The following is a 22,192-nucleotide window of genomic DNA, read 5'->3' as shown; positions in this document are numbered from 1 at the left end:
GAAAATGCCATCTGCTTCAAAAGTATTTTGCACAAATCTGAGAGTAATTCCAGAATTTCATTGTCCTCTTGGTGTCTATCCCTACACAACTCTTAGCAATCACACTCTGTGACTATGAGTGTTTCCCAGTGGTAGCCTTGTGAGTGCAGAAAAAGTTATCATAGTAAAGCAATGAGTGTGCATCAGAAAGAGAATTGGATGCATGACTTTTTTCTCTAATGTGGTCACCTAAGGCAGCATCTTCTGTACTCCTCAGCTATTCCCAATGAAAGCAGCTTGCTTATTTTAAAAATAAAGATGGAATTAAAAATTTATTGCTTTTAAAATATAATGATTAAGCTGCCAGAAAATGAACTACTAAGTAGTTTGGTCCTCTGCTGTGTATATCCTTGGCTTACACAAATTTTTATGTTTATGTATCAGAATGCATTTTAGTTAGATTAAAGAAGGGAAGAAAATAATATTTAAGCATGAATCAGAAAAAAATATATATATTTGAAAGTCCTACTATAAAAATCTGATTTGATACAGAAGCATTTCAAAGTTCAGTTTGCACTTTCATGTTTGCTAATGGTAGGAGCTAATAAAAAAAAAAAAAAAAGCAATAAATACAATTGTACATTCAACTTTTCTTATTAGTCTTCCTTATATGTTTTTGGACATCCCACACTAAGGAAAGTTGTTCTTACATCATAATTAAGGAAATTCCTCATGAACTTAGATTTGTCAAACAAATAAGTCTGAGTGGGAAGTCAGAGAAAGAAATTACTCTTGCCTCTTTAAAAGCATACCAGATTCAACTAGATGATCTTTGTCAGAAAAAGTCACATAAAATATTATAATCATTACACAAAACACAGAGAAGCAGACATAGGACAAACATAGGCAGAATGATCATAACTCTGAGACAAATGTTGTTCTGAGTAGGTAACTACAAATAGAGACCTATTTATCCAATGCTGCAACAACAATTTTCAAAGAAAATTGGAAAATGCAAGTAAGCTGCAAACATCGTTTTCTTATATCTCATCTGAGGATGCTTCTGCCCAAACACTTTTATATATAATTCTCGGGATACTTGGAATTAAATATTTTAGATCAAAAGGGTCACAGCTGAGATGAGTTGTGAGTTGAACAAGGTGAGAGAAGCTGAGAACTGAAACATCTTGGAAGAGAAAAAATATTACAGAAGTGACAAAAATTTCAAGACAGTGACAAGAAGGATGGGCTGCCAGATACGAGGACTTTATTTACTTCATCTAATGACATGGACTGCCTTTGTGTTGGCAAGCCTTCAAAGATGTTCAGATTGATTCTCCCATAGAAATTTTACTTGCTTCATTCCTAATAAAACTCTTCTATTTTTTTCTGATTACATTTGTATTTTGAATGTCAGATGATTTTGACACAGTAGTTTTTTTTATAGGGACATTTCCAAATGGATAACATTTTCGAACTGACAAGAGGCAGACAAACAAAACAAACAAACAAACAAAAAAAAAACACAAGAAAATAAAAAGATAGAAAGAATGATGCCTCTTCTTTAGATACAAATGAAATCAACACACTTAGGAAAATCTATATACACTTAGATTGTGCATTTTACAAGGCAGTATATAATTGATTCTGAACTTAGCAGGATGCATTTTATTCTATATTAATATCTCTGACAAGGTATTTTCACACTCAGGGTCTGTAGTTTCATTTCTCCAGAAATTTTCAACTTAAATATTTCTCTATTTGAATTTATTCCCTTTAAATTTCTGTTTCTGTGTTTCTGTGGGTTGATTAACTTATCTTAAGCATTACTGATTCTTTTGGTGCTCATAATTTTAATAACCTTTTCTAATCACTGGCACAGATTATAAGTGGGAATGCTTTGCACTCAGTGGACTAGAATGATGTAGTTCATAGAGAAGAAGAGACAGGTTGGGGGGTGTCTTAACATACATTTTTCTCCTTCTATTTATACTAATATTTGAATTACTATGCAAACTGAATATTTTACTGATAATTAGAAGCTGGAAATGAAAACTGGATTTGCACTTAATCCCTACATAAAGAGAAATTAAATTAAAAAAATACTACAGCCATCTTGCTTGATTATTTAATGTACAAAGTCCTGAGTTTTCACACCTTATTAAACACAGGTCGTATTGTAAGATTAAACCACATTACAGACTGAAAGAAGTTGCATTCCCTGAAGACATAGCCTATTCAGATACTTTTTCTTAAGAAGTTCTTCAGTAAAGTGTGTAAATATATAGTTCAGAGAAAGAGAAAAATATTAAGTAAAAATTGCAGTTTTGTGATTTTTCTTACAAGGGACACTTCAGCATTTCATTAGTAGTGCTAATGCTGGACAGACAGGACAGACACACATATTTGGTGAACAACAGGCAACTACAGGACTTTCTCTTCTTATAAAAAATAGTGGGACAGACTTCTGTAAATATCAAAAAACTTCAATTTGACAGACATGTTTTTTTTTCATTTTTTTGTTTTACATTTTTGTGTTTTTTTTTTTTTTTAAGAAAACAACTTTGATGCATTGATTTTCTTTCTTAAATTAGTTTAACTTCAGTTAGTGTAGTATTTCATAATACTAATGTACAAGGTGCATGAATTCACAAGTCCTACCCAACAAATGTGAAGAACCATTGTAGATTTGATGTAGTTTTTATGGAAATAAATGGGAGACATTACATTCTGAGTGACCTACGCATATAAATTTTTTCAGAGGTTTTTTACTGAAACTGTTTTGGAGGTGTTGGTTTTTTATTGTTTCTAAAAAATATCAGTCTACTAAATCAGGAATTTTGTATAATTGATTGAGAAGAACTTTCTCAATCAAACAAGAATACTTTGGACAGAAGACTGGTTGTGCCTGTACTGAGCTCATGCAGGAGTCCACCTAACCTTCTTCCACCTCACATCGTATATCTTGGACTAGACAACTCTGTCTCAGATGAAGGTTTGTGTAGCACGCATTTCACACTTGATCATAGAAACCCCTTCTGTGTCTGTTGAAAGTGGAAATTATACATGTATGTAAACCTACAAATGCTGATCACAAGCTAACTTCTACAGGCTTACCTAGAAACCCCCAGAAATTCAATTGAATTTTATAAGACAAAATTCAACATAGGATAATAAGGGTAGGGGTATCCTTGTGGCAAAATTATTGAGTAAATGCCTTGCTCGCATACATTACTTCTTTACTATATTTTATAGAATCCATCAGGAAACCCTGCAAACCTTCCAACTTGGAAAATTTCAAGTTCAGCCTCTTCTTTGTGTTGCATTCAGAAGCTCAGTTTTCTGAGGACAAATAAAAACACTCTATCAGACCATCCTAGGTTATTTGGTCTGCTTCATAAGCAATAATGAAGTTCCAATCATTAAATTCAAGATGGCAGTGAAAATTTTGTTCTATCCTGGAAGAAGAGACTGACAATAAATAGAGGTCGATCTGGGGGCAACAACAACAACAACAAAATTAAAAGGGGATAAACCAGTCTGATTAGTCTTACGTATTGAATGGCTAGCATCATTAGAGTTCAATCAGGTCAATAAATGACTGTGTGATTTTATTACTAGAGAATCTAGTTTGATCTCTAGTATTTTAGTCAAATTGGTAGTTAGTATAGACATTTCATTCTTTTTCTTTCTTTTTTTTTTTTTTTAATCTTAGGAGAATACTTTTATAATGAAAACATTGAGTTTAAGTGGTACGGCATGATTTTTGTATATCAGCAGTTTTTCTATACTCTAGACATATCAGTTAAACTATTATGTCAAGACCTAAAAACAGGTGGCATAGGAGCAAACCAGATTTTTAACATCTGAGCTTGTTAGCTTGGTACTAGGACAAACTTCTTCATATTCATGATTTTAAGAACAGATATGGTTGCATCTATCAATGAGTTTTCTGTTAGCAAATGTTCAGGTACTTATGTTAGCAAACATGCAGTTTGGGGTTTAATCTTGTTTGTTTTCTGAACATAGATGAATATTTAGTGTATTAAAACTCAGATCATCTTTATCTTCTCTGTCATTCTTGATTTCTTGTTTGATTGGCTGATTTTGTTCAGTTGTACAGGTGAGGAACTGATTCCCTAAGTGATACAAACGACTAGACCCATAGAAGTATGTCTTCGTCATTCACAGCAGGTAAATATCTGATCACGCGTAAGCTCTACACAAGCATTTTACTTACGTAGAATCTATAAATGCAATTTATATCTGTTAATTAGATGCTTGCATTATATACACAGTTGTTTCATTCCACACAGTAGGTTTCAAGAGAGGTGAATCAATCTCCTGAATCATGCCTCCCCTAGTCAATGAGGGTTGCTACCGTGATGGAGTCATCCAAGACTCAGAGGAATAACACACATCAATTTATTGAGAGTTTTCTTGATAACAGCTAGCCTATTTGGAGGTAAAATTGGCTAATTTGCTAATTATGATTAACAAACATTACAAGTAAGACAATATTAGGCAATGGCTACTACAGAGAATAAAAGAATAAAAGAAGATAAAGTGAAAAGACAGAAAACGGGGAGGAACAGACAGGAAGATGTACAAATAGAGTAAAGCAAAGCGGTTCACCACTCCTCTGTCCAGTGATTCTGTGCTAGGTGCTGATCTTCAGTAGTGGTGAGAAGACAGGACACATCCAGGCTGCATTGGTCAGTTGGCTACTAAGAATCACAGTACAAGCTCTTACTAGTCTAAAGTGGTTGAGCCTGCTCTTCCAGAGTGACAGCTTCTGGTTCTGGGGATCTCAGCAGGAATTCCTTGTTTAGATGCCAGCTTGTATCTTGCCTTCATGGGATACAATGTTATCGTCTCTCAATTCATCCCCTGGTCACATTTAGTCAACAAATACTCATGCATCCTCCCACTCTAAGGCAAACAACTCCGAAGAAATGCTTTCAAATGTAGAACTGACCACAAAGCGATGCTGATTGCTTCATGGTTCATTGCCTCATGGTGATTTGAGGGGGGGAAATAAATAAATAAATAAAGAGATAAAATATTGAGATAGCAAATCAAAATTTTATTCTTATTCCCCCAGGAGAGAATAACAATTACTGGTCAAAAGTTATTTGCTCTGTGTTTTTATTTTCTTTCATTTCTGCCAAGAATTTGGAAGGGGAAAGGCAGGAGAAAGCTTCCATGTCTCTCATTAAGTTCTGATAAGTTTTAATAAGCAATTACAATACCTCTACTAAAGATCAAGGAGGACTGGGACCCCCTTAGTTTAAAGGGAAGCAAAATCTTAGATGTCGGCTTCTTAAATGAGGCTATTACACAGTATTTGGAAGGTTATTTTAGAATGAAAGTACCTGTAGCTTCTGTGATTTCTGTGAAGAAATATTCTGCTACTATGAATTGCACACTGTCATCCCAACTTTTAGCTTTCAGGAAATTTTGGTAAGAGATGCCTACTCTGATGGAACTTGAATGTTGTCACGGTTTTCAACTTGACGATGTTATCAGCTTTTTTAATCACTCAGAGAAGCCAGGTACTACTTAGTGAAGAGTAAGCTAAGACTAAATGGAAATTTTAATACCAGTAATACATCCTAAATGCTTCATCTTATGAAAAAGTCACAAGACTATTCTTGTTTGGGTGTATCAATTCAGTTAGTACAGAAACAACAAAGGTCTATGCTTTTTTTTTTTCTTTTTTTTTTTTTTTTTCTTTTGAATCTCTTTCAATATTTGACAGAAGAAAGTGCAGCTGGAATTTAAGGATAAGAAAAAATAAAGAATCATAGAAATCTAATGATTAGTTTACTAAGGCACTTTTTTGTAGTAGCAAGAAAGGAAATAAATCTTATACTGTGACATTAAATATTTGTCTGGGATTTTTTCCTTGCTGTATAAAATAAAACTGTTCTAGTATAATTTCATCTTCTCCAATGTTTTCTCAGAAAATACAAACTTTTTTATTCTTCAGATAAGTGAAAGACTTACCTAGAGAAGACTTAATACTTACAGAAAAACACTCCCAGGGTAAGTAACAAAGATACAAAAGAATTCAAATGCTCTGTGTCTGAAGAGGAGTTTGAAAAGGAGATACAGGAAGAAAGACTGCATTGAAACTAAAATGCCAGAATGAGAAGGAGTTGAGAGTCGGGAGCTGCCTCATTGAAACTCCCATCCTGCTCTCCCCCAGGAAAACAAAAACAAAAAAAGCTGAAGTAGGAAACTCTGAAAGAGAAATGATATTCTTCTACTACTAAGAAAGATATTAATAGACCAAGAAATAGGAATCTCCACTGTTTTTCTAGGAGGAAAAAGATTATAGAAACTGGAGAGGTATGGATGTTTTTAACTTGGAGGCTTACCAATATTTAATTAACAAAGTATCAGGGGAATTATATCTTTCTTTAGAGAATTTTCAATCTACTTTATCTGGGTTTGTAGCTTGTAAAAACAGAGGGAATTGTTCATCTGAGAATCTCCCATTCTGACCAGCATGGGCAGCATGGGAAGAAGGGAGGGTAAAAATACATGAGTGTAATTGTAGCTTTTTTGGAGAACAAATAAATTTGTTGGAACATACTTTAAAAACAAATATATAATAAAGCTATTACAAAATAACATCATTTGAACACTTAGTTACATTTGCACAGAGCTAGAAATATTTCAGGTAGTAAGGTTTGTATGATTTTTAAGAATTTATTCTATTGTGATGTCTTTTCCTTCACATACTACTAGGTATAGTATATGAAAAGCATATTAATTGTTAAACAAACAAACAAACAATATATATATATATTCAGAAAAGACAATAACTTTACATTAAAAATAGTGTTTTGACAAGTTGGTAGTGAAGAAAAATTCTAAATCCTCAAATGTGACTCCTGAACCAGTGCCAAGCATGTCATGCTGTCATTTACACATTACTTTGTCACTATTTGTTAAAAATTGGATACATAAACAGAACAAACCTGCAAAAGAGTACATGTTCTAAACTCTTAGATAAAAGAATTTACCATCTATGATACAAAAGATGAAGCCAGCTTTTCACTTGTGTTGCAAATTATGTCCATTTGACCCTTTCTGAATGTCTGGAAAAACACATCCTGCAGTATCTGCCCTTTTTTTTTTTTTTTCGTAAATAAAATATATTCTCATTTGAACTTAATTCAGAGGGCTACTGTACTAAAAAAATAAGGATGGTCCCATGGTGAAAGTGTTGTTGCTCTTTTTTGCTCTTCTGGGCTGCTGAGTAACAAATACTTCCAGCTCATGGCTCTTCATTAGCTTCATGTTCCTGTGAATTGACTGAGATGCTACCCTGTACGACATCTGCAGTCAGAACTGAATTGTTTCCTTTGTTACTTTCATTCTTTAAAAAAAAAAACAAAAAACAAAAAACAAACTTTTAAAGGGTATGCAGCTGTAAGCAGACATATCAGCTTGGAAATGGAATCCAAACATTCAGAAAGCTTTGAGCCTGAAGAATGGAAGAGGGTTATTTATATTTCATTTTTACCAATGCACTTCATCCTCCTGTTTGCAGCCTATCTAAAAACACATTTCCTGAGCAAGTCTGTAATCTTACGTAATTTCCACTGAAAGGGAAATGTTTCTGTCTCTTGCAGTACTTCATAACCTGCTTCATCAGTTAATACTGAAGTTAGAAGCCTGGCCATACATAGCATTTCTAAGACATGCAGCCTTACCTGTTCAATGCAGATATTCACAGTATTTTTATTTTACTAATCTGCAAACACAGTGCAGGCCCCCTAAAAGAAATGAGTCTGTCAGACAACTCAGAAAATAACATATTCCTCACCAGAAACCAGGAGTACTGCTACCATATCATGGTCATGTCATCTTCTCACTGAGTAGCACAGATCACAGTTTATGTGACCTATCTTTTCAATCTCTGGACGAATTGTCGTTACCTAGATAATTGGCCTTTGTCAGATATAGGACTTGATAGCAGAAGCTGAAGATCCACTGGCCTTCAGGTTTGTATTGGCCAATGAAATTTTGAAGAAAGATTTGTTGTTCTTGTTTCATTGTTTAAAAAGTTTTGCATCCACTGTAACATCATATTCTGCCCCTCAGTTTTTTCTAGCAGGATTTCTAATGTTCTTGCTTTGGATTTCAGACTCTACACTAGTCTTCGAATACATTAATCTTGCATAAATAATTTTTACTCCTTCAAATTTCCCTGTGATTTTGCATATAGTCTCTAAGACTTGAGAGATTTATTTCACAATCGTGCGTATTCGGCAACAGAAATAAATATTTGGATCTTTCATCCTTTTAGTGTCAGTAGCTATGATTTTATCATTCTTAGACTGTGAGATGGACATAAAACTTATTGCTCTTTGAATAGTCGTTGTGCTTTACTCTTTTCTGTAGTAGAACAGAACTCTCCCCACGGCTTGCTGAAGCTGATTAAAACATTTGAAAGGATGAAGGGAAGTATGGATACAAGGTAACATTTTTCACTCATAAACAGGCAGAGTTTTACCCAGAACACAGGAGTGACCCTTCAACAAGTAGGTTGATCCCAAAACCCCCTGACAAAATTCCATTCTGCCCTTTAGATGTACCTCCCAGGAGCTCAGCTAGATCTCCTGAGTTGATTAATAGCATCCTGTGAGAATGTGTGTATTTTCATGGACAGAGAAGCCGCAGTGGATTGCCTTTGATGGAAGATGCTCATTCAGCTTACTGGAAGAATCTAGGCTTGTGTCTGTGTCGGTAATGCCATTAGTGTCTCAAGACAAAAGCCAAATTGATCTTTTTGTATTAACCGAGAGGGCGGAAAACTAAGCTACTTAGTGAAAAAGATTGTTAAATTTGAAAGATGTTAAACACATTTTACTTCAAAGCAGTCAACATGTCCCATGTAAATACCACTTCTAGACTCCTGGTCTGAAACTAATAGGTCTCTGATATGCTTTGCTATCAGTAAAAGTAGGATCTATGTAAAATATGTTTACAGGGGGAAAAAAAAAAAAAAAAAAAAAAAAGAAAAGGATAATTATTTAGTCTCAAATGGACAATCCAAATTTTCTGCCAATAGAAAGGAAATTTACAATTTAGTGTTTGTAGTCAGTTTAATTAGTAGACACTTTAGTCTTCTTAATATTTTCCCTTTTATTTGATATTTGTTGGAACATTTTCACATGAGACCATGATCATTTTGTTTCTTTGTTAGACTGTGTCTCTTAATTATTTTATTGCTTTATTAATATGTGGAGAATTATCTAATGATGTTCCTATTTGACTGAAAGTTGTGGGAAGAAGATTCATCAGTTTTGGTTCTAACCTTAAGTGCTGGGGAAAAAAAAACGATAGAAGATTTTCACAATGGCCATTACAAAGAAATTAGAGGCAAAGGAGTACGTGTTTTTACTGAAATTTGCTTTAATATCTCAAACTCAAAGCATACATTGGCAAATGTGCATTAGGTATGCTCCACTTGTATAAAAGTAAGTTTATAGTAAACAAAATATCTACCCCTTTGCCATTCCAAATTACTTCTGTTTTATTCTACTTATATATATATGGGTCTAGACCTATGTATAGGTCTGTCTGTGTTTTCTCTTTAGTCCACAAAATACTCAAAGCAATTGCTGCCTTTCTCTTCTGTCTTTGTACAGGGATAATTGTGATGGGGCTGTTTTTCAATTGATCCGAAGAGTGCAGTGTAACAAAGAGGTGGCTCTTTTTTTTTTTTTTTACCTCTGGCCAGTTGTTTGGAAGGCTCCACAAGCTCTAACAGATATAATCTTGCAATAATTGCATTGGCAATATAGAATAAAGTACAACTGTCAGACATATGATTAAAAGATATCAAATGAGTTGCGCAAAATTGTAGAGGTTTTCATGCATTACTCATATAGTCAACAACTATTTACCATTCCAATGACTTCAGTTCAAGTGTAGCACTGATAATTTTTAATTGCTTTTCTCTTTGAAACACCTGACAGCTATTTAGAAAAATCTTGGCCCAGACTCATCTTTTTTGTACTGACATGATTAGAGTTGGAATCTTACTGGCATTTGTAAACAAGAGCCCTCATTCATGAAACTCATTGTCTGGATATTTTATTTTTACTCTAGCAAGAAATCAACTATTTTACTGAATGTAAAAACTACAAATCAATTTTAAATGTCAAAATAATTAATCTGAAATTTATAACTTGGAACATAATAAAAATTTTGCTAAAAGTATAATTTCAGGTTCTGTGGGGCTGACAAGCTTTGAGTGGTCTCAACTGCTATGAACTGACAGACTATAAGCAAAAAGTTTCAGTCAAACCTAATGGAATAAGAAAAATTGTGAAAGAGAAAATTTGTTCCACAGGTTCTCATGGTTCATCAAGCAAAATGGAATTAGAGAGGACTGCTAGCCCACACTGCAGAAAGCCCCATCCAGGCCAGAAAAATTGCCTCAGGATCAAAAGGAAAATCTAGTGTAAAAATACAATCTGGCTACTAACCACAAAAATGAAGTCATATCAATGAACAGTCACAAGACCAAACACAGCCAGAAGCTAAGTAGGTAAATATTTTTACTGAATAGAAGGAGATGCACAAATGCTAGCTCAACATTCTTGCAAGGATATGCTCAGTTACAATCATTTTTTTCTAGCTCAAGTTATCTTCCATACTGCAGTACAGAGACAGATAATTTGATAGTTATTCTAACCTGAGGCAAGGGTCTTGTAGGAGAATCATTTCCAACTTATTCTCTAGCAATGTGTTGGGAATGATATTAGTGACAGTGAAAGTGGAAATATTTCTTAGCTGAAATAACTTGCAGTAATTCTTGTTCTTGCTCAGTATATTAAGAGAAGTTACTTGAAAAACACTTACTTAGGTGAGCATGCAGCTTAGCCTATATCACTGCTGCTCTATTGTCAGACCATGTCATATCCTTGCTTACATTCACTCCATTCACTCTCCTTAAGGTTAACATCTTCAGTCATTCACTAGAATGTCACCCTTTTTTTTTTTTTACTTCTTTTTTTTTTTGTAAAAACACCATTGGTTGCTTCATGTACAAATATAAAACTATATATATATATATATACACATATTTTTACTTAGTATTCTTGTTTAAAAAAAAAAAAAAAAAAAGTGAAGCATTTCCAGAGGTATCCTTACAACCCAAATTTAGATTAATTTTCATTTTTCAGTCTGCTAGTCTCTAATTTTAGCTTGAAGAAGTAAGAAGCACAGCAAATAGAAGTTTTATTTGATTTTGCTTATGCATTTGAGGATTTTTGTTTGTTTTTCTATTTGTTTTCTATGTACAGCTTTGACTGTAGGGCTGATTTATGTTTATTTAAAAATGGAAAAGAAACGCAAGAAAAAAAACCCGACCACAATTATCATTCTTGACAATGATATATCACTTGGTCCAAGTAAGACTTTGTCATTGAGTTACTAAAAAATTTAATTTCTTTTCTTATTCTTCAGAAATGGTAACTTTTTGAAAAAAGAAAAAAAGGTGCATCTGTATCAAATTTCAGCTAAAATATAGTAATGGGATTCTATCATCCTCCTTTTATTTAGAAAAAGATACTCTAGTATATTTTCTACATTTATTTTTTCTTGTTTTACAACCTTATTGAAAAAAACCAACAACAACACAAGATTACATTATTGCTCATATAACCATCAACACAATTATTTATGTGCCTGTTATCTCCACATCTTATTGCTATATACTTTTTGCAAGCTTAAATGTAGGATGACTTGAATGTCTCAGCTAGTGCAAGGAAGATTTGCACTAAGTTCAGGCATCTGTGAAATGAATATCTTAGGAGGACAGGCCCCCTAACGAGACACAATAGATCCCCAGTAGGCAATTCAGAATGCAGCTTTTCATGCTTGGCTCATTTACTACAGCCTTCTACCAGTGATGAGTTTTAGACAACCTCGCTAGTAAGAGCTGCAGAGTTCAATACCTAGTGGCCTTCCTAATAGTGCATCTAGGTGCATTTTGTCAATGCAATTATTAGGTAAAACAAACAGGAGGAGGGTCCCTCGTGCTGTTCCTTGCTCTGCGTATACACAGAAGCATGGGGATTGGAAAGGACCTCTGAAAGTCACCTTCAAAGAATAGAGCTAACCACAGTGTTAAACCAGGTTGCTCAGGCTCTTGACGAGCTTTTAGAAATATTCAAGGATGGAGGTCTCTCAGTACCTCTGGGCAAGCTCTTCCAGTGCTTGATTCCAATTATGAGATCTCTTCCTGTTGTGTAATCAGATTTGCCCTTACTGTAATTCGTGAGAGTTACCTCTTTTCATGGTGTATCTCTGAAAATGACCTGACTCTCTCCTGTTAGAAGAAGGCAGCCACTTCTACCCCTCCCACCATCTTCTCTTTCCCAGAACAGCATCATTAAATTATTACAATAATTTTTTTCTTTCCTATTAAAATTTAAAGATGCTACAGATGCCACCTGTACTGTGGCACTTCATGAGGACATCTGTCTATACTTAAATTTACAGAAATGGCCATGTGACAAGTTCAGGAGAGCATTTAAAAGCAAGTGGATGAGTCTGTTAGAAGGTATTTACAGAAGATAGGGGACCATGTTTTCAGTTTTTAAACACACAGTAGATAATTATTGTCTTCTAAGCATTACCCCAGTGATGAATAACTCATACTTTTCTTATTTTATATATGTATAGAATACTGCTATTTTCATTTGTATTGATTATATATGTATGTTTGTGCACACACACGAAGACATTAGTCTACTGTAGTGCAGTAAAGACAATACAATGATTCTATTGGAGCAGTCCATTTCAAAGGTGTTATCTATTTCACACTGTACAACATCCTCTTCATGTCAATAGCTAGCTAACTTTACAGACATGTTTTGTTAACTGAAGACATGGAGAGGGAAAGAAACTGTGTCATAAAAGTGCAAATGGGTTATATTTCATTTTAGTTATGCAGTGGAAGAGGGAAAGAGGAAGAGGAAGGGAGATGAGAGCATGGAGTAAATTGCATGAAATTATGTATCTCTGAGATTTGACAGGTCTCCAGTGTGCTTGGGAGACAGCCACAAGGCAGAAAAGCTTTGGGAGTTTGAGATCATCTATAAATTAATCTAGACAAACCAGGGGAACAGAGAAACTAAGTTTCTCTAATCAGCCAAAAGCAGCCAACTGTTCATTTGGACTATTAATTAAAATTATATTTAAATGTTCCAAGTATTCATGGAGTGCAGTATTTTATTTTAAAGTTTCATCATGTTTGTTGACTTGTTCATAGCTATAGAGATCAGAATGAGTCTTTCTATAATGTGTACAACTATGAACATTTCTCCCTGGCCAGTCACAAGAGCATGGAATCTGTTCTACCACAAGGAGGTCTCCATAATCACTCTTATTTATTTCCTTAGGGTCATGCTCACAATATATGAGAATACTAATTTACTTTATTCCCATGCTTTTGGCTGCTGAACAGCATGGGAGGGATGCAGCCTTTCTTAAATACATTGCAGAATTTGCACCAGCTTATTTCAAAATTGAATTAACTGTGTTCAAGGAAAATCTTCCTTTTCTTTTATATTTGTTATATGTGTTCTTTATATCTGACTGAGAGGAGTCCAATATATGGAATTAAGAAAAAAATGGAAGGCTTGAAATGACAGTTTTAGTATTCTGAGATTCTTTCCATTCTCCCAAAAAATGGTTACAGAAATCCTCTTAAAGAATCTGTTTCAGTAAGTTTGCTTATTGAAAAAAGAATATGGAAAAAAAAAAAAAAAGATCATTGCATTCAGATGTTCATTCCTGAAATGTAACACATCAGCTAGCATTAGAAATGACAAGTAATGTAGCATTACATCTGGTACGTTACACAGCATGACTGGCAGTTCTTGGCTTAAAAGGTCAAAACAGTTAAATCAACCTCAGCTTTCATTAAAGAGCCTATTTCAGCAGTACTAGAGGGAAAGCCTGGTTTGGCTTTCTTTTCTGAAGGTTCTGCTATGAGAGGTAGATAAGAGTTAGGCAGCAGTGACATGAGTTTCTTTGAGTAACCAGAAAATATTTTAGAATTACCTCTGAGGAATAAGCATTTTGCACATATGAGGAATAGCTTGCACTGCAATATACACTAGTCAAAAATTTTCAATTGTGTGCTCTCTATTTCAAGGTTTCTTTTGTTTTGGAGTAAATTAGAAATATTCTGCAACCTACCATTCATTCTTTCTTTGTTTAGCACAAGTAATGCAGTCAAGTTTCTTTTCTTTTAGCCAAAGTTTGCATAAAGCATCCACTGGTAAGAATATGACTCACATGAGTAAAGGTGTTTCCTACATTCTCTTACAGACTTTATTTCACTTGACAGTAGATTTAAAAACCCAGCTGGTCATTTTGAACTAATGTCAACACGTGGGGTTATGTGAGGGAATAGACAGTAGATAACCAGGCTCCACTGGAGAGGAAGAAATTTGACCAGGGTGCATGCAAAATTTCCTGTGCCTCAGGAAGATGCTAAACTGATAGCAAATCAATCTGACAATACGGACCCACTTTCAAAGGTGCTGTGAAGAATAGGTCTCGGAGACGGACCTTTTTTTCATCTAATAATTCTGACTTCTCTTTACTGGGGAAAAAAAAAAACAACAACAACAAACAAACAATCAAAAAACAGATGAAGGCATATTCACCTCAATGCTCTGGCTGACTCAGGGACCTGTCACAGCAAACAAATATCACTTTCTCATTCTGAAACAATAACATTTTTCTTATTCTTGTAACAGTGAAAGAAAAAAAAAAAAAACAAGAACTAGATGAATGCAATGATAAAACTGTAAGGTTAAATTCAGAAAGATCTTATTTCATTCTTGTGACTCCTTTGATTATCCTAAAATGCAAGTCAGTCTTACAATGTCTAGATTACTTATATAGGTATTTCTGTTACTGCTCTTTCAGTTCCACCACGATAGTCTTTAGTTTTTATACATATTTGATTAAATGAATATTTTGGGTGTAATCTTGGTGGCAAGGGAGTGTTTTGACCTTTACAGTGGTAGGAAAAATGTTGAAAATCCAGAAAAGATACAAAAAGATCGATTTGTTTCTAAAATATAAAGATCAGATGGACTACATTTTCAGCTTCTGAATGTATGAAATATTCAGAAATCCAGTATGTTTCAAGTTGGAATTTTTGTTGATATTGTGAAATTTTAGAGTACTGTGTTAAGTAGGCTTTTGTTTCTAAAATTTCAAGACTTGTATAAGTAAAGAAGAGGTATGTAGAAAAGAGTTTAAAAAGTCTCTATTTATGAAGTGAATATGGAGGAAAGAATGATCCTTTAAGTTGATTAGTACATAAAATTATCTATATTTCTAAATAATACACTGTGGATGTTTTTGTCACATGTTGAGTCAGAATTAATACTTATTATAATTTCATATGTGGAACAAAAATAAGAGGTTTTGGTTTCCACAGATAAATAGAAATGTGAATATGTTTTGAAAGAAGGGGATGGTTTCTGTTTTATCTCTTCAGAGAAATTAAAAAAGGTTAATCAACTGTTTTGGGAGTTCACACTGCTGGAAATGTGATTAGAAAGTAAAGTTTCTCCCTGCACCAGTAAGACAACTAGATCTTAAAGAAGAAAAGAATTTAGGACACCACATTTCATACTTCCACATTTTCACTCTCAGCACTGTGACATGTGGACCCTCACCTCTCCCCTTACCTTATTCAGAGGTTCTGGCATCTAACTCTGCATGACAAGGGAAGAAAAGAAATGTATCTTGAAGAAAGTCACTCTATTGAATGTTAGGTTTTAATACTGTTTTAATTCCCTTGTTTCACATGACTTACAAGAATACAGGGACGAATTGGAACTGCAATCTTTACCACAGTTGCCAAAATTTATAGTTGGAAGAATATCTGCTGCTTTGCATGAGGCAACACATTAGCACAAATTATTGCTATCTAGTGGTGACATTCACCTTGGATATGCCATATCATGATATCATTAGCTATCCAAGATACATGCAGTCTGTCAGATGAAGTCAGTTAACATTTGGTGATCCCAGCAAGATGGAAATTTCCAAACCCTAGTAGGAAGCCAAACTAATTTCCAATCAAAACTTAAACTAAAGCAAATCCAGTTTCTTTTCTGACATTTTGAAAAGCTTGATTAATTCCTCATCTTTTGCATATTTTAAATCGTACACAGAAACACTAAAATGCATTTTTAGTAAGAAGTAAACACACATTTTAAAAGCAAAGCTTATGAGTGTATAAGCAAATTAATGAAAGATGTATCGGACTATGAACATATAATGCAGTATTGATTCTGCATAAATTACTACTGTGCAAGCTTCTATTCCTAAGGAGATGTACTGCTTCTTAGCCCATCTTTCACTAAATAGTGGACTACCCCACCACCTTTGCCATTGCTTATAATACCTTTTTAACATGTCCTCATCCATGGCTTAGTTCTTCAAATTAGACAACAATCATCCTTCAGAATAAAATGAAGTAGTATGTTAGTTATTTTTATGTGTTACTGTATTATGTGGTGAAGTAACATTTATATATGAGTTGAAAAACCCTGAGTTTGGATTGATTTGCTTACTAATTTGAATATAAAATGCTTCATTTAATTATGACTTTAACTAGTTTAAGTTACATTCATGTTAAAAAGTGGCTAACATATTGTCAACGTGGACCACTTTACATGTCATTTGAAGTCTTGGACTACTTTCTACTAATGACCATCTTTGTACTGTCTTGTTTAAACTAGTGAAGCTGGTGGAGTTATGATTGTGTTGGCTTGTAACAGGAGAGTGCAGGATGACAGGAAGTCCATTTTATCTGCTTTTTCAGTAATAATGCACTATGATTTGCCAGTTTCCTTGCGAGTTTGCATGAGACACTAGGAATTTATGTCTTGCTTGATGTTCCTTTGTTTTTTGCTCAGAAGATAACCCCTTTACATTTTCAGATAAGACTGGGTTATCATTCTGCTTCTTGAATACTTTTTTATATATTTGTACTGTTCCTTTAACAAATAGAAAATACAAAGAAAATAAAATAAAAAAAAAAAGAAAACTGATCAGAGGGAAGATACATTTCAAAATGCTACATTTACAATTCAGTGAGGACTATTAAGATCGATGATCTTTGGTCCATGGCAGTTATTTTTTGGCTGAACATAAACCAGTTGGCACTTGTATTTCTATTCATTTATTTTTTTTAATTGCACATGCTTTATTGTTAATTTTATCTGCAATATGCTCACATTTGTCTTGCCTGATATTTTTGTGAATGTACTTCAGAAATTTTTTTCTCTCTTCAGCTTTCTTTATGATTTAAATGGACAAATCTCTCTCTAGAACAATCCGTGGATTTTTTGCCAACAGAACGGCCATCATAAAAAATATTGATAAGGAAATGTTCAACTTTTAAATGTAATATTAATTCTCAAAAACAGCTTATACTTCAGCATCACCCAGTTCCAAGTACTGTCAAGTATTTTGAGATCTGAGGAAGTGTAGGTAATTTTTATTTCTCATTGTATTTTATTTTACTGCCTGTACTTTTAAATTTTTGGCAGTCAGATGAAATAACTTAAAGTAGTGCAAAAAAAGGGTAATGCATGCTACATCTAGCTTTATGTGACACAAGGATAAATGCTATTTCTATACCAGTCACTATCACTAATTGGCTTCTTTTGTTGAGTGCATTAACAGAAAGAGTGAGAAGAATGGACTTGGAGACCAAATTGCCCTCTTGTGACTTGAGGTGATCTTTTCAACTAAGAGCTAAAATACAGGCCAATACTGTGAAGAATCTTATAATGTGGATTGTACCTGTTAAATGAAATGCATTTCCCCACTACAGCTCTTAATCTGATATATTTTTGAATGTTTGCGTAATTATTCTAATTCATTTTACATAGATTAATCCTGATTTCCCGGATTGCATATTTCCTACTGAATCTGAAATTCATTCACCATCATTATTATTTTTTTTTAATTCCCCAAAGCAACATTATGCATTTCTGTATTCTTAGAATATGCACTACTTTCCACTGTCCAAGGAGCCCTAAGCCTGTTCACCTTCTTTCAGTGATGAGCTTCAGGACGTTCCATTGTCTCTTCAGTTTTCTCCTGTTGTTTCATTTTACTATGGTAACATTTTTCCCAGTTACATATATTTAAGTAATTCTCCATTGCTATATTCAGCACTAAACCATTATTGTAACTTAACAAAACGTCTCAAACAGATGAATCAAAAATCAATAATTTGGGTTTTCAGAAAGAATGAAAGCCTGAAATTCTATTTTTCCAGAAGTACAAGATAGAGAAACGTGTGAAGCTTGGTACGTAAATGAAACTGGATCTAGAAGGTAAAATCAGTGCATGAAAGCTTTCAAACAAATAGTATAAGAGAATAGAGATGGAGAAGCAGAATGCTCTGTGGCGTTACATGTTATCCTTAAATGGGAGATGTGAAGCCATCCTCTGTGGAACTCTTTGATAGAGATCTGAGATGTTCATATATGGATTCATACTACCAGGCTTTACTGTTCAGCTTCTATAGCTTCTAAATCCTGATATATATATATATATACATATTTACCATCCAGGTAACAATAATTTAATGACAATGCCTTAGAAGGAATTTTGATATCTTAGAGACATACTTCAGCTATGATACTACTGTGATATATTTCCAGATACTCAACTATCATAGGAGGAACTGGTTGAAGAATGAGAAAATTTCACTTCCTTTATTTCCTCTGAAGATTTTTGGCATCAAAAAAATATTTGTCTTATCTTGAAATCCCAGTGTGGACTGCTATTTCAAATAAAGTGAGGAAATGTCCTCAGCTACGCACAATCTTTGAATAAAAGTACTCTCTTCTTCACTTTAAACCCACCTCTTTTTCCAGTTTGTTAATCAAAGTTGTCAGTGAGAGTACTGGGACAGTGTAAGGCAAAGCTTTGAAATGACAATGCTTCAGCTTGTTTTCAATTCAGCAGGACAGTGAATTTCTAAGTGCTTTGTTTTGGCTTATTTTTCTAACTGTGTTAATAGAACACAAGAGTAATTATTCTGAGCAAGATCATTCTTTAACAGGCAAAATAAAAGGAATAAACAAAAAATGAAAGTCCAGGTCCCTGATGGATCCACCAGCCTTGCCTGTCCCTGTCCTGGCCATAGCATCCATACCATCCCTAGGGAGGCTGTAGCAGGCACATGGAAGGACTCCAGTTTCCCACAGCACTGCCCAGCCCAGTTAGGCCCATCCATAGTCCTACATTTTGGCCTTGAGCCTGCACCAGAGGAGTGCACAGGACTGGGATTGCCATGTTATCCCTGGTGCCCCACTCCTCGAGGTGCTGGGATGGACCCAGATCTGCTGGTCCACCTGGAGAGAGCTACAAGAAATCACCATGCCCTGACACTGACAGTGTCTGAGGATCTCCCTATTCTCTCAAATTTGTTTTCTTCAGTCTAGCAATTTAACAAAGAAACTTTTGTTGGCTTCCTGAATTACAAGTAACTCTGTGGTCCAGTACAGATCCCTGAGGAAATCCATCATCTACTGCCAGCGGCAGGTGACATTTCAACTCCTGTCCCAGTGTTCCTCTTCCAGTCCCTGTTCCCTGAACCCTTATGGAAGCACACAGCAATACAGGATCATCTGTTATCTTCCAGGAACCTTCCATGGCTTCTCTCTTCCCTCAGTCCTTCCACATTGCACCTACAGGACAGCAGTCCAGGTTCACTCAGTTTTTATCCCCTGAAGCTCAGCCATATCCATTAGAAAACCCCAAGAGATTGTGCGGTATATTTATATTGTTTGATAAAAGAGACATTAACTACTATCGCATGAAATAATCTGGCCTGTCTAGAAATAGAAACCATTTTAATGCTCCTTTTCCCATGCTCCTAAACCACTGGCCCATTTTGTATGGCCCAGTAGATCTAAGTATTGAGAATTCCCATAACTCCTTACAAGAATCTGACTTCCAAATAGCCTGGGATTTGACAAAATCAGTGGTGAAATAACTGTTGCTGCAGATACATTGCATATGCCTGTGATTCCCTTCACTAGCTGGCCTGACAAAAACTTCAATGTTCCCTGATGTAGCATTTACACCTAAAGAAATCTATATGGGTTTTAATATCCTCCTTCTTATTGCTATCTCTTTACTGAAACAGTATTTGATTACGCTATTCACTGTCATGTCATTCTTACTGAAATCTGGAGATGCCTGCACCTCCTTCTTCCTCACTGCCTTTGTGCATGTATCTGTGAAGTAGCTACTTATAAAGAAAATTAAAAGCAAGAAAGTGATGCACATCAGGGAGAGGCTGAGCTTCATTAATACACAACAGGAGGAAATATGTGCACTTTTACGTGTGATTTATTTTTCAGTTTTCTGTCACCTCCTACATAGGCAGTGCAAGCGTTCTGGCAAGGAGAAGGCTTAGACACTTAAATCTCTTTAGGCAGACAGCTTCTGCAGTTATTCATTATCTTTTCCATTTTTGCTCTCTCTTTTTCCTTTTTATCTTTCAAGGATACAGATCCAGATCCAGAATCTTGACTGAGCAAGTACCTAGACATTTTTTCAGTCCAGAATACATTAAATCCTGCACTATGCTATTGAATTTTCTAAGTCGTGATCTCAGCTCAAAGACAGTGTATGTAATAACATTATAGAAAAGTCAAGTCTGTTTTATGAATGGATGAAAATCAGAGACAAAAGCAAACATTTGAGTAAGAAATATTTATTGTTGACTTGTAAATATAGTTTCATTTAAAGTTTTCAGGAACAAATCTCTAATTAATTTGAACTCCTGTTCCCCAGATGTAAAGTAATGACAGTGAAAAAGCTGTTTTTGTGAGCAGGAGTAAAGTTGATTCTCACATCCCTAGCAGCATATGAAATTAGTGTCCCAAGAGAACATGAGTCAGCGTTGTCACAGGAGCTTTACTGTGTAACATCTTTATGCATATGAATAGAGGAATCTGTGATTCCTAAGATTTACCTGTTCCAAAATTATGTGTCATGAAACAGCCATTCTTATAATGTAGAAAACTGTTCAAAAACACTGGTCAAACAATGAAGAGATTAGACACAGTTACATGAACAGTTTGAACATTCCAGGCTAAACCCATTGGTAAATTAGGTTGCTCTGAAATTAATGCCTCCTATTCGATTCCATGGAAATTACAAGAGATACAAAGAACACAATAAAAATATTTGATAGAGCAAATTCTCAGCTACAAACTGCTATTTTTCATAGCCACCATCATTAGCTATGCATTTTTGCCAGTCAGGAACAAGAACCTACATGTCTCCCTTCTAAAAATCTATTCCCAGCAGAAATGACCTACTGTCACTGCTGCTACTGCTAAATACACCACCTACCACATCACTGTGCTCACATCCACTATTAGGTCTTAACAGATGTTCAGTAAGCATCGATGAATATTAGTGGGTACCATTTTTTTCACTTGGAGAAATTCCATTCCACACCTCTGCTTCATATTCTCTTGCATGTTAGTCACCATTTTGTCAACTACCCCTCTGCTGCCATCTGTTGCATGACAACAAAATGTAAAAGAATATTGTCAGAAAGGTTCAACCTCTACTACCATGCAATCAACAACTGTTTCTGAAGTCTTGGTCCAATAGAGGCACTATATTTGGAGCAGCCCAAATAATTGCCTAAGGACACAGTAACACACAAAGTATTTGATAGCAGCCAAGATCGCTGCAAATTCTTTAATCAGTGCAGGACAGGATAGGACAATAGAAAATGGAGTCAGAACTTCCCATTTCAATTATGAGTTCAGAGGGTAGCTCTACCTGCTATTCTCCCTGCTTAGTTTTGTGCCAATGCTTCCTGGCACCTGCTTGTGGAACATAATATTCCTAAATAACTTAGGTCATTTTGTTAGTTACATGTTTTCCAAATGTTCATATGCATTTGTGATTAATCCAAATTATTACTTTTTCTCCTGCCTAAAAAAAGAGAAAATAAATAAATGTTATGTGAAGCCATTATCTGAATTGTTTTTCCATTACTGTTGCTCAAGTAGCTGTACCATAAACTTAAAATTACATTGAAAAGATGAGCCTGCACTATCAGTATATAAAGCTGGGGCAGGATGGGAAAAGTAATCAG

Source organism: Meleagris gallopavo, chromosome 3 (assembly GCF_905368555.1).
Source record: "Meleagris gallopavo chromosome 3, MGAL_WU_HG_1.1, whole genome shotgun sequence".
NCBI classification, from domain to species: domain Eukaryota; kingdom Metazoa; phylum Chordata; class Aves; order Galliformes; family Phasianidae; genus Meleagris; species Meleagris gallopavo.
The sequence above is the reverse complement of the archived record's forward strand: the minus strand, read 5'-3'. Positions refer to the sequence as shown.